The sequence below is a fragment of the Engystomops pustulosus genome, chromosome 5 (genome assembly GCF_040894005.1).
Source record: "Engystomops pustulosus chromosome 5, aEngPut4.maternal, whole genome shotgun sequence".
Classification (NCBI taxonomy): domain Eukaryota; kingdom Metazoa; phylum Chordata; class Amphibia; order Anura; family Leptodactylidae; genus Engystomops; species Engystomops pustulosus.
The window spans coordinates 138,048,390-138,060,400 of NC_092415.1; the positions used below are offsets into that span (position 1 = coordinate 138,048,390).

Genomic DNA, 12,011 nt, shown 5'->3' on the forward strand with positions numbered 1-12,011 from the left:
TGAGTGTAGTGTAGTGTAGGGTAGTTGAGTGTAGTGTAGTGTAGGGTAGTTGAGTGTAGTGTAGTGTAGGGTAGTTGAGTGTAGTGTAGTGTAGGGTAGTTGAGTGTAGTGTAGTGTAGGGTAGTTGAGTGTAGTGTAGTGTAGGGTAGTTGAGTGTAGTGTAGTGTAGGGTAGTTGAGTGTAGTGTAGTGTAGGGTAGTGGAGTGTAGTGTAGTGTAGGGTAGTGGAGTGTAGTTGAGTGTAGTGTAGTGTAGTTGAGTGTAGTGTAGTGTAGTTGAGTGTAGTGTAGTGTAGTTGAGTGTAGTGTAGTGTAGTTGAGTGTAGTGTAGTGTAGTTGAGTGTAGTGTAGTGTAGTTGAGTGTAGTGTAGTGTAGTTGAGTGTAGTGTAGTGTAGCTGTGTGTAGTGTAGTGTAGTTGAGTGTAGTGTAGTGTAGTTGAGTGTAGTGTAGTGTAGCTGTGTGTAGTGTAGTGTAGCTGTGTGTAGTGTAGTGTGCTGTGTGTAGTGTAGTGTGCTGTGTGTAGTGTAGTGTGCTGTGTGTAGTGTGCTGTGTGTAGTGTAGTGTAGTGTGCTGTGTGTAGTGTAGTGTAGTGTGCTGTGTGTAGTGTAGTGTGCTGTGTGTAGTGTAGTGTAGTGTAGTGTGCCGTGTGAGTGTAGTGGAGTGGAGTGTAGTGTAGTGTAGTGTGCCGTGTGAGTGTAGTGGAGTGTAGTGTAGTGTGCCGTGTGAGTGGAGTGTAGTGTGCCGTGTGAGTGGAGTGGAGTGTGCCGTGTGAGTGGAGTGGAGTGTGCCGTGTGAGTGGAGTGGAGTGTGCCGTGTGAGTGGAGTGGAGTGTAGTGGGCCGTGTGAGTGGAGTGGAGTGTAGTGGGCCGTGTGAGTGGAGTGGAGTGTAGTGGGCCGTGTGAGTGGAGTGTAGTGTGCCGTGTGAGTGTAGTGGAGTGTAGTGTGCCGTGTGAGTGGAGTGGAGTGTAGTGTGCCGTGTGAGTGGAGTGGAGTGTAGTGTGCCGTGTGAGTGGAGTGTAGTGTGCCGTGTGAGTGGAGTGGAGTGTGCCGTGTGAGTGGAGTGTAGTGTGCCGTGTGAGTGGAGTGGAGTGTGCCGTGTGAGTGGAGTGGAGTGTGCCGTGTGAGTGGAGTGGAGTGTGCCGTGTGAGTGGAGTGGAGTGTAGTGTGCCGTGTGAGTGGAGTGGAGTGTAGTGTGCCGTGTGAGTGGAGTGTAGTGTGCCGTGTGAGTGGAGTGTAGTGTGCCGTGTGAGTGGAGTGGAGTGGAGTGTGCCGTGTGAGTGGAGTGTAGTGTGCTGTGTGAGTGGAGTGGAGTGTGCCGTGTGAGTGGAGTGGAGTGTGCCGTGTGAGTGGAGTGGAGTGTAGTGTGCCGAGTGGAGTGGAGTGGAGTGTAGTGTGCCGTGTGAGTGGACTGGAGTGTAGTGTGCCGTGTGAGTGGAGTGGAGTGTAGTGTGCCGTGTGAGTGGAGTGGAGTGTAGTGTGCCGTGTGAGTGGAGTGGAGTGTAGTGTGCCGTGTGAGTGGAGTGGAGTGTAGTGTAGTGTGCCGTGTGAGTGTAGTGTAGTGGAGTGGAGTTTAGTGTGCCGTGTGAGTGTAGTGTAGTGTGCCGTGTGAGTGTAGTGTAGTGTACCGTGTGAGTGGAGTGTAGTGTACCGTGTGAGTGGAGTGTAGTGTGCCGTGTGAGTGGAGTGGAGTGTGCCGTGTGAGTGGAGTGGAGTGTAGTGTGCCGTGTGAGTGTAGTGTAGTGGAGTGTAGTGTGCCGTGTGAGTGGAGTGTAGTGGAGTGTAGTGTGCCGTGTGAGTGGAGTGTAGTGTAGTGTAGTGTGCCGTGTGAGTGTAGTGTAGTGTAGTGTAGTGTGCTGTGTGTAGTGTAGTGTGCTGTGTGTAGTGTGCTGTGTGTAGTGTAGTGTAGTGTGCTGTGTGTAGTGTAGTGTAGTGTGCTGTGTGTAGTGTAGTGTGCTGTGTGTAGTGTAGTGTAGTGTAGTGTGCCGTGTGAGTGTAGTGGAGTGGAGTGTAGTGTAGTGTAGTGTGCCGTGTGAGTGTAGTGGAGTGTAGTGTAGTGTGCCGTGTGAGTGGAGTGTAGTGTGCCGTGTGAGTGGAGTGGAGTGTGCCGTGTGAGTGGAGTGGAGTGTGCCGTGTGAGTGGAGTGGAGTGTGCCGTGTGAGTGGAGTGGAGTGTAGTGGGCCGTGTGAGTGGAGTGGAGTGTAGTGGGCCGTGTGAGTGGAGTGTAGTGTGCCGTGTGAGTGTAGTGGAGTGTAGTGTGCCGTGTGAGTGGAGTGGAGTGTAGTGTGCCGTGTGAGTGGAGTGGAGTGTAGTGTGCCGTGTGAGTGGAGTGTAGTGTGCCGTGTGAGTGGAGTGTAGTGTGCCGTGTGAGTGGAGTGTAGTGTGCCGTGTGAGTGGAGTGGAGTGTGCCGTGTGAGTGGAGTGGAGTGTGCCGTGTGAGTGGAGTGGAGTGTGCCGTGTGAGTGGAGTGGAGTGTAGTGTGCCGTGTGAGTGGAGTGGAGTGTAGTGTGCCGTGTGAGTGGAGTGTAGTGTGCCGTGTGAGTGGAGTGTAGTGTGCCGTGTGAGTGGAGTGGAGTGGAGTGTGCCGTGTGAGTGGAGTGTAGTGTGCTGTGTGAGTGGAGTGGAGTGTGCCGTGTGAGTGGAGTGGAGTGTGCCGTGTGAGTGGAGTGGAGTGTAGTGTGCCGAGTGGAGTGGAGTGGAGTGTAGTGTGCCGTGTGAGTGGACTGGAGTGTAGTGTGCCGTGTGAGTGGAGTGGAGTGTAGTGTGCCGTGTGAGTGGAGTGGAGTGTAGTGTGCCGTGTGAGTGGAGTGGAGTGTAGTGTGCCGTGTGAGTGGAGTGGAGTGTAGTGTAGTGTGCCGTGTGAGTGTAGTGTAGTGGAGTGGAGTTTAGTGTACCGTGTGAGTGGAGTGTAGTGTACCGTGTGAGTGGAGTGTAGTGTGCCGTGTGAGTGGAGTGGAGTGTGCCGTGTGAGTGGAGTGGAGTGTAGTGTGCCGTGTGAGTGTAGTGTAGTGGAGTGTAGTGTGCCGTGTGAGTGGAGTGTAGTGGAGTGTAGTGTGCCGTGTGAGTGGAGTGTAGTGTAGTGTAGTGTGCCGTGTGAGTGTAGTGTAGTGTGCCGTGTGAGTGGAGTGTAGTGTGCCGTGTGAGTGGAGTGTAGTGTGCCGTGTGAGTGTAGTGTGCCTTGTGAGTGGAGTGGAGTGTAGTGTGCCGTGTGAGTGGAGTGGAGTGTAGTGTGCCGTGTGAGTGGAGTGTAGTGTGCCGTGTGAGTGGAGTGTAGTGTGCCGTGTGAGTGGAGTGTAGTGTGCCGCGTGAGTGTAGTGGAGTGGAGTGTAGTGTGCCGTGTGAGTGTAGTGGAGTGTAGTGTAGTGTGCCGTGTGAGTGTAGTGGAGTGGAGTGTAGGGTAGTGGAGTGTAGTGTGCCGTGTGAGTGGAGTGTAGTGTGCCGTGTGAGTGGAGTGTAGTGTGCCGTGTAAGTGGAGTGGAGTGTAGTGTGCCGTGTGAGTGTAGTGGAGTGTAGTGTAGGGTAGTGGAGTGTAGTGTGCCGTGTGAGTGGAGTGTAGTGTGCCGTGTGAGTGTAGTGGAGTGTAGTGTAGGGTAGTGGAGTGTAGTGTGCCGTGTGAGTGGAGTGTAGTGTGCCGTGTAAGTGTAGTGGAGTGTAGTGTGCCGTGTGAGTGTAGTGGAGTGGAGTGTAGTGTGCCGTGTGAGTGTAGTGTAGTGGAGTGTAGTGTGCCGTGTGAGTGTAGTGTAGTGGTGTGGAGTGTGCCGTGTGAGTGTAGTGGAGTGGAGTGTGCCGTGTGAGTGGAGTGTAGTGTAGGGTAGTGGAGTGTAGTGTGCCGTGTGAGTGGAGTGTAGTGTGCCGTGTAAGTGTAGTGGAGTGTAGTGTAGTGTGCCGTGTGAGTGTAGTGTAGTGGAGTGGAGTGTGCCGTGTGAGTGTAGTGGAGTGGAGTGTGCCGTGTGAGTGGAGTGGAGTGGAGTGTGCCGTGTGAGTGGAGTGGAGTGGAGTGTAGTGTGCCGTGTGAGTGGAGTGGAGTGTGCCGTGTGAGTGGAGTGGAGTGTAGTGTGCCGTGTGAGTGGAGTGGAGTGTAGTGTGCCGTGTGAGTGGAGTGGAGTGGAGTGTAGTGTGCCGTGTGAGTGTAGTGGAGTGGAGTGTAGTGTGCCGTGTGAGTGTAGTGGAGTGGAGTGTAGTGTGCCGTGTGAGTGTAGTGGAGTGGAGTGTAGTGTGCCGTGTGAGTGTAGTGGAGTGGAGTGTAGTGTGCCGTGTGAGTGTAGTGGAGTGTAGTGTGCCGTGTGAGTGTAGTGGAGTGGAGTGTAGTGTGCCGTGTGAGTGTAGTGGAGTGGAGTGTAGTGTGCCGTGTGAGTGTAGTGGAGTGGAGTGTAGTGTGCCGTGTGAGTGTAGTGGAGTGGAGTGTAGTGTGCCGTGTGAGTGGAGTGGAGTGGAGTGTGCCGTGTGAGTGGAGTGGAGTGTAGTGTGCCGTGTGAGTGGAGTGGAGTGGAGTGTGCCGTGTGAGTGGAGTGGAGTGTAGTGTGCCGTGTGAGTGGAGTGGAGTGGAGTGTGCCGTGTGAGTGGAGTGGAGTGTAGTGTGCCGTGTGAGTGGAGTGGAGTGTAGTGTGCCGTGTGAGTGGAGTGTCGTGTAGTGTCGTGTGCCGTGTGAGTGTAGTGGAGTGTAGTGTGCCGTGTGAGTGGAGTGTAGTGGAGTGTAGTGTGCCGTGTGAGTGGAGTGGAGTGTAGTGGAGTGTAGTGTGCCGTGTGAGTGGAGTGTGCCGTGTAAGTGGAGTGGAGTGTAGTGTGCCGTGTGAGTGTAGTGGAGTGTAGTGTAGGGTAGTGGAGTGTAGTGTGCCGTGTGAGTGGAGTGTAGTGTGCCGTGTAAGTGTAGTGGAGTGTAGTGGAGTGGAGTGGAGTGTGCCGTGTGAGTGTAGTGGAGTGGAGTGTGCCGTGTGAGTGTAGTGGAGTGGAGTGGAGTGGAGTGTGCCGTGTGAGTGTAGTGGAGTGGAGTGGAGTGTGCCGTGTGAGTGTAGTGGAGTGGAGTGTAGTGTAGGGTAGTGGAGTGTAGTGTGCCGTGTGAGTGGAGTGTAGTGTGCCGTGTAAGTGTAGTGGAGTGTAGTGGAGTGGAGTGGAGTGTGCCGTGTGAGTGTAGTGGTGTGGAGTGTGCCGTGTGAGTGTAGTGGAGTGGAGTGGAGTGTGCCGTGTGAGTGTAGTGGAGTGGAGTGTGCCGTGTGAGTGTAGTGGAGTGGAGTGTAGTGTGCCGTGTGAGTGTAGTGGAGTGGAGTGGAGTGTGCCGTGTGAGTGGAGTGTAGTGGAGTGTAGTGTGCCGTGTGAGTGTAGTGGAGTGGAGTGTAGTGTGCCGTGTGAGTGTAGTGGAGTGGAGTGTAGTGTGCCGTGTGAGTGTAGTGGAGTGGAGTGTAGTGTGCCGTGTGAGTGTAGTGGAGTGGAGTGTAGTGTGCCGTGTGAGTGTAGTGTAGTGGAGTGTAGTGTGCCGTGAGTGTAGTGTAGTGGTGTGTAGTGTGCCGTGAGTGTAGTGTAGTGGAGTGTAGTGTGCCGTGTGAGTGTAGTGTAGTGTAGTGTGCCGTGTGAGTGGAGTGGAGTGTAGTGTGCCGTGTGAATGTAGTGTAGTGTAGTGTGCCGTGTGAATGTAGTGTAGTGTAGTGTGCCGTGTGAGTGTAGTGGAGTGTAGTGTAGTGTAGTGTAGTGTGCCGTGTGAATGTAGTGTAGTGTAGTGTGCCGTGTGAGTGTAGTGTAGTGTAGTGTGCCGTGTGAGTGTAGTGTAGTGTAGTGTGCCGTGTGAGTGTAGTGGAGTGTAGTGTAGTGTGCCGTGTGAGTGTAGTGTAGTGTAGTGTGCCGTGTGAGTGGAGTGGAGTGTAGTGTAGTGTGCCGTGTGAGTGGAGTGGAGTGTGCCGTGTGAGTGGAGTGTAGTGGAGTGTGCCGTGTGAGTGGAGTGTAGTGGAGTGTGCCGTGTGAGTGGAGTGTAGTGGAGTGTGCCGTGTGAGTGGAGTGTAGTTGAGTGTAGTGTGCCGTGTGAGTGGAGTGTAATGTAGTTGAGTGTAGTGTAGTGTAGGGTAGTGTAGGGTAGTTGAGTGTAGTGTAGTGTAGGGTGGTTGAGTGTAGTGTAGTGTAGTTGAGTGTAGTGTAGTGTAGGGTAGTTGAGTGTAGTGTAGGGTAGTTGAGTGTAGTGTAGGGTAGTTGAGTGTAGTGTAGGGTAGTTGAGTGTAGTGTAGTGTAGTTGAGTGTAGTGTAGTTGAGTGTAGTGTAGTTGAGTGTAGTGTAGTTGAGTGTAGTGTAGTTGAGTGTAGTGTAGTTGAGTGTAGTTGAGTGTAGTGTAGTTGAGTGTAGTGTAGTGTAGGGTAGTTGAGTGTAGTGTAGTGTAGGGTAGTTGAGTGTAGTGTAGTGTAGGGTGGTTGAGTGTAGTGTAGTGTAGTTGAGTGTAGTGTAGTGTAGGGTAGTTGAGTGTAGTGTAGGGTAGTTGAGTGTAGTGTAGGGTAGTTGAGTGTAGTGTAGTGTAGTTGAGTGTAGTGTAGTTGAGTGTAGTGTAGTTGAGTGTAGTGTAGTTGAGTGTAGTGTAGTTGAGTGTAGTGTAGTTGAGTGTAGTGTAGTTGAGTGTAGTTGAGTGTAGTGTAGTTGAGTGTAGTGTAGTTGAGTGTAGTGTAGTTGAGTGTAGTGTAGTTGAGTGTAGTGTAGTTGAGTGTAGTGTAGTTGAGTGTAGTGTAGTTGAGTGTAGTGTAGTTGAGTGTAGTGTAGTTGAGTGTAGTGTAGTTGAGTGTAGTGTAATTGAGTGTAGTGTAGTGTAGTGTAGTTGAGTGTAGTGTAGTGTAGTTGAGTGTAGTGTAGTGTAGTTGAGTGTAGTGTAGTGTAGTTGAGTGTAGTGTAGTTGAGTGTAGTGTAGTTGAGTGTAGTGTAGTTGAGTGTAGTGTAGTTGAGTGTAGTATAGTTGAGTGTAGTATAGTTGAGTGTAGTGTAGTTGAGTGTAGTGTAGTTGAGTGTAGTGTAGTTGAGTGTAGTGTAGTTGAGTGTAGTGTAGTTGAGTGTAGTGTAGTTGAGTGTAGTGTAGCTGTGTGTAGTGTAGCTGTGTGTAGTGTAGTGTGCTGTGTGTAGTGTAGTGTAGTGTGCTGTGTGTAGTGTAGTGTGCTGTGTGTAGTGTAGTGTACTGTGTGTAGTGTGCTGTGTGTAGTGTGCTGTGTGTAGTGTAGTGTGCTGTGTGTAGTGTAGTGTAGTGTGCCGTGTGAGTGTAGTGGAGTGGAGTGGAGTGGAGTGTAGTGTAGTGTAGTGGAGTGTAGTGGAGTGGAGTGTAGTGTAGTGTAGTGTAGTGTAGTGTAGTGTAGTGTAGTGTAGTTGAGTGTAGTGTAGTTGAGTGTAGTGTAGTTGAGTGTAGTGTAGTTGAGTGTAGTGTAGTTGAGTGTAGTGTAGTTGAGTGTAGTGTAGTTGAGTGTAGTGTAGTTGAGTGTAGTGTAGTTGAGTGTAGTGTAGTTGAGTGTAGTGTAGTTGAGTGTAGTGTAGTTGAGTGTAGTGTAGTTGAGTGTAGTGTAGTTGAGTGTAGTGTAGTTGAGTGTAGTGTAGTTGAGTGTAGTGTAGTTGAGTGTAGTGTAGTTGAGTGTAGTGTAGTTGAGTGTAGTGTAGTTGAGTGTAGTGTAGCTGTGTGTAGTGTAGTGTGCTGTGTGTAGTGTAGTGTGCTGTGTGTAGTGTAGTGTGCTGTGTGTAGTGTGCTGTGTGTAGTGTAGTGTGCTGTGTGTAGTGTAGTGTAGTGTGCCGTGTGAGTGTAGTGGAGTGGAGTGTAGTGTAGTGTAGTGTAGTGGAGTGTAGTGTGCCGTGTGAGTGTAGTGGAGTGTAGTGTAGTGTACTGTAGTGTGCCGTGTGAGTGTAGTGTAGTGTAGTGTGCCGTGTGAGTGTAGTGTAGTGTAGTGTGCCGTGTGCCGTGTGAGTGGAGTGTAGTGTGCCGTGTGAGTGGAGTGTAGTGTAGTGTGCCGTGTGAGTGGAGTGTAGTGTAGTGTGCCGTGTGTGTGGAGTGTAGTGTAGTGTGCCGTGTGAGTGGAGTGTAGTGTGCCGTGTGAGTGTAGTGTAGTGTAGTGTAGTGTAGGGTAGTTGAGTGTAGTGTAGTGTAGTTGAGTGTAGTGTAGTGTAGTTGAGTGTAGTGTAGTTGAGTGTAGTGTAGTTGAGTGTAGTGTAGTTGAGTGTAGTGTAGTGTAGTGTAGTTGAGTGTAGTGTAGTGTAGTGTACCTGAGTGTAGTGTAGTGTACCTGAGTGTAGTGTAGTGTACCTGTGTGTAGTGTAGTGTACCTGTGTGTAGTGTAGTGTGCTGTGTGTAGTGTAGTGTAGTGTGCTGTGTGTAGTGTAGTGTAGTGTGCTGTGTGTAGTGTAGTGTAGTGTAGTGTGCAGAGCGAGCGGCGTATTACCAAAATTTTCATACTCCTCAAAAATGGTGAGAGGAGTATTTTTACCCTCCTGGAAAAATGTTAGTGCGACCTCTGCCTACCATATATTTTAATACTACCATATTGCATATGTATCAGAGCCAACTGTTGGGTTTTCTACATAACGGGTAAATAAGAACATTGCATATCAATATTTTGCTCAGAGTTTAATCCCTAGTAAAGTGATATGTCCATCATCACGGAATAATATAAAACCGGCCTTAAACCCTTCCTGGCTGTTTTTACTCCCCACTTTAACCCCTTCCCGCCGCAGCCCTTTTTTCGTTTTTGCTTTTTCATTTTTCACTCCCCACCTTCAAAAATCTATAACAGTTTTATTTTTCCATGTACAGAGCTGAGTTATGTTATTTTCTGTGTAACAAATTACACTTGAAAATGTCGGTACTTAATATTACATGCCGTGTACTGGGAAGTGGAAAAAAAAAATCCAAATGCAGTGAAATTGGTGAAAAACCGCATTTGCGCCGTATTCTTGTGGGCTTGGATTTTACTGATTTCATTGTACGCCCCAAATGACATGTCTACTTTATTCTTTGGGTAGGTACAATGACTGGGATACCAAATCTGTATAGGTTCTATAAACCTATATATATTTGTTGTATAAGGTATATTCATAGATATGAAATAAGATAACACTGTCCTCTTGTGATGTATAGGATATGGCCCTCGTTAATATTAAAGCATGTAGTTGTGCTCAAGACATTGTAATATACAGTAATCTAACACAATCTTAACACACAAATAGAAACAAAAATAAAGTCTGGTAGGGCGGTAGCGGAGGATAGAGGTTAGGTAAGTCGGGGAGAGGAAAGTCTTAGGGCAACGGTTTGTGTGTGTGTGTGAGAGGGGGGGGCGGATATGTAAATTTAAGCGGCTACTGGGGCGTGGAGTAGCCGGACATGAGGCTACACGTCGCCGCTACTCCACACCCCAGTAGCCTCTTTTCTTTGCCTACCATTTCATCTTCAGCTGCGCGCCCTCGTCCAAGTCCCCCGTGTTCTGCGGCTGCGCGGCCGCAGCTCCGAGGCCGGAGCTACTGCGCAGAACGCAGTAGATGCCGGGGACAGTGCCCCCCGAAGATGAAATGGTAGGCGGAGAAAAGAGGCTACTGGGGCGTGGAGTAACCACCTCATGTTCGGCTACTCCACACCCCAGTACATTTAAAAAAAATGTACATATCCACGGGTTAAAGTTTAGTAAAAGATAGCCGGGACATGAGGATTAGCCCAAAAAAGGGCTATCCTCACATCTCCCATTCATCCACCTACCACCCGATATACCTTATAGGTAGAATCGTGGTGGTAGGTTCCCTTTAAAGCTCTTTAGCCTGAGTTGATACCGGTGTTAACCAAATTTTCAAACGGCATACATTAACTCCTAAACATTTGAAGCCGCCTGGAGCATTGCCGGCGGCGATCATCGGGAAAACACCTGCGATCTGTGCTAGCACCGATTGCGGGCGTTTCCGTAAGCCTTTGTTGCAATATGCAGCAAAGACTTACCAGCTGAGGAGAGGACTCGGCCTGCGAGCCCTCTCCATGCACCAGGACCCGGCTTGCGCCGTACGGTACTAGTACGGCGCAAGTCGGTAAGGGGTTAACATGATCTTAAAGCAACATGATGTTAAAGAGGCTGTCCCATTTGAAAAGGGGGGGGGAGTGTGATTGATATGATGCAAGGTGTCCAGTCACCAGCAATGCAGACAGACGGGACTCTGCAGGGTCTGTGATCACGGATAGTGTGAACTGCCAATAATCCTATTCTGGAATGCTGGAGTGAAAGTGTCCTGAGCTGATCACAGACTGCAGGGGGTCAATGCTGCACAAGCCCGACACAAGTCATAGCTGTACAGCATGAAGTCACACAGACACTCAGATATGAACGGGTTCTCGTCATGGCTGTCACAAGTGTAGATGATGGAGAACAAAGAATGGTGGGAACTCTGCACTAGCTTTCCGTCATGTACCAGACCTCATTGGGGAGTAATACACATTAACAGCATGGAAACAACAAAATCGCAAGAGCTTCGCACAAAATGAGCGCAGCTTCACGGTACGAGATGCCGTGCGCTTACTACATATTAGAAGTCATTGTAATCTACATGGCTGACCACACTGTCACGTGCTCCTTGGTATTGCAGTGTGCCATACATTAACACACAGCCAGGTCATTTCATCATGAGGAAAAGGCTAATCACCTTCACACGGCACAGGAAGGATACATTCACACAATCGCTTCGCGGGCGATGCCACCGATAATGTAGGAGCTGCTAGGCGGTAGTGATGTCACACGTCACGTGACACAAGCGCGCGAAATTGCAGCGTAGAATGGAGTTACCAGAATAAGGTGTGATGTCACACGTCACTCCAGATCATGTGGCCGATAGTATATGGGCGAGGCTTCCCGCGTGTGGACGAGGTGCAGTGTTCAGTCTCTGTGCTGTGCTGTTTGTGGAGGGATTATGAAGGTGACTGTAGGGGGGGAGAGGAACGGTCCAGGGAGCTGTGTGTGATGTCTGCCAGTGTGGAAAGGGGGTTACCTGCACAGCAGCCGGGCTCCAAGGGGAGCAGTGTGTCACATGGAAGAGCCTTGGGTACACTGTGGTGAAGGGTGAGAGTCACATATGGATCATGGGGGTCTAGTGGCTGCAGATTGCCATATTGGAGACATGAATTCTATATAATATATATCCGTCCAAAAATGAAGCAGCATTCCAAAGGGTTTCATTCCAAAACAGGCGACGTTTCGGTTTGTGCTTACAAATGCACAATCATATATACCTGTAATGGGAGTGTCCAAGCAATTATCATTACAATATAAAAATGGGACAATTCAAAGAATTGCCAAATTCATATATAAACATTGTGTAGTACAATAATAAAGTGCATGTGCAAATTGACTTGTTTTGGACTTTAGACGTCGCTGCAGTTTTCTGCTGTTCCCGCACTAATCGTGCTTCTTCGTTGCATTGTGCTGAATGATCGTGATGCATAAGGAGCTGAGCTGGCTTCAAAGACTCGGCGGTCACGTGACTGCTGGGTCTAAAGGGGTTAATCAGAGCTGCTGGGTTTAATTAGACCCAGTACAGCTCTGATCAGAGTGACAGGTGGGCATTGTGAAAAAAAAAAAGTTAAATGTCCCCCAGGGTTTTTTATGACCTTCTGGGGGGACATATAAAGTAAAAACAAACACACAAAATTATTAACCTGTTCATGCTCTGCATTCAATATATCGGACGGTGAGCGCAGTGACATAACGCTCAGTGTCCAATATATTGGATGTGAGCGCTACTTGCACTTTGGACGTCACCCTGTTGAGAGACTAATCTGATTGGTCCTGTGATGTCGATCGACACCATTGGCTAGTCAATGTAGACTGGCCAGTGCCAGCGATCTGTGACGTTTTTTGGGCAGATCTTTCTAGCCCAATGCTCTCCAACATCGCCATTTTGTGATTGGTTGTGTTGGAGAGAGTTGTGCTAGTGATCTGTCCCTTTACTGTACTCCAAAAGACACGATTACCCCCCCCCCCATTGTCCATTTTCCTTATCCCCCACAACCGATCAAGTGCGATCTGTTAGGAGTAGTAGTAGGATTAG

The 12,011-nt window shown here is 49.6% G+C and overlaps 1 protein-coding gene across 4 annotated transcripts in view; it reads right to left on the minus strand.

Moving 5' to 3' along the window:
• The window catches only part of FIGNL1 (fidgetin like 1), a 40,314-nt gene extending 29,540 nt beyond the window's left edge, over positions 1-10,774 (minus strand). Inside the window, exon 1 of one of the 4 annotated variants that reach the window (XM_072153154.1) lies at positions 10,751-10,774. The gene's annotated coding sequence lies outside the window, so the exon portion shown is untranslated. The other 3 variants (XM_072153152.1, XM_072153151.1, XM_072153153.1) reach the window with 3 other exon arrangements.
• Between the last annotated feature and the right edge of the window lie 1,237 nt (positions 10,775-12,011).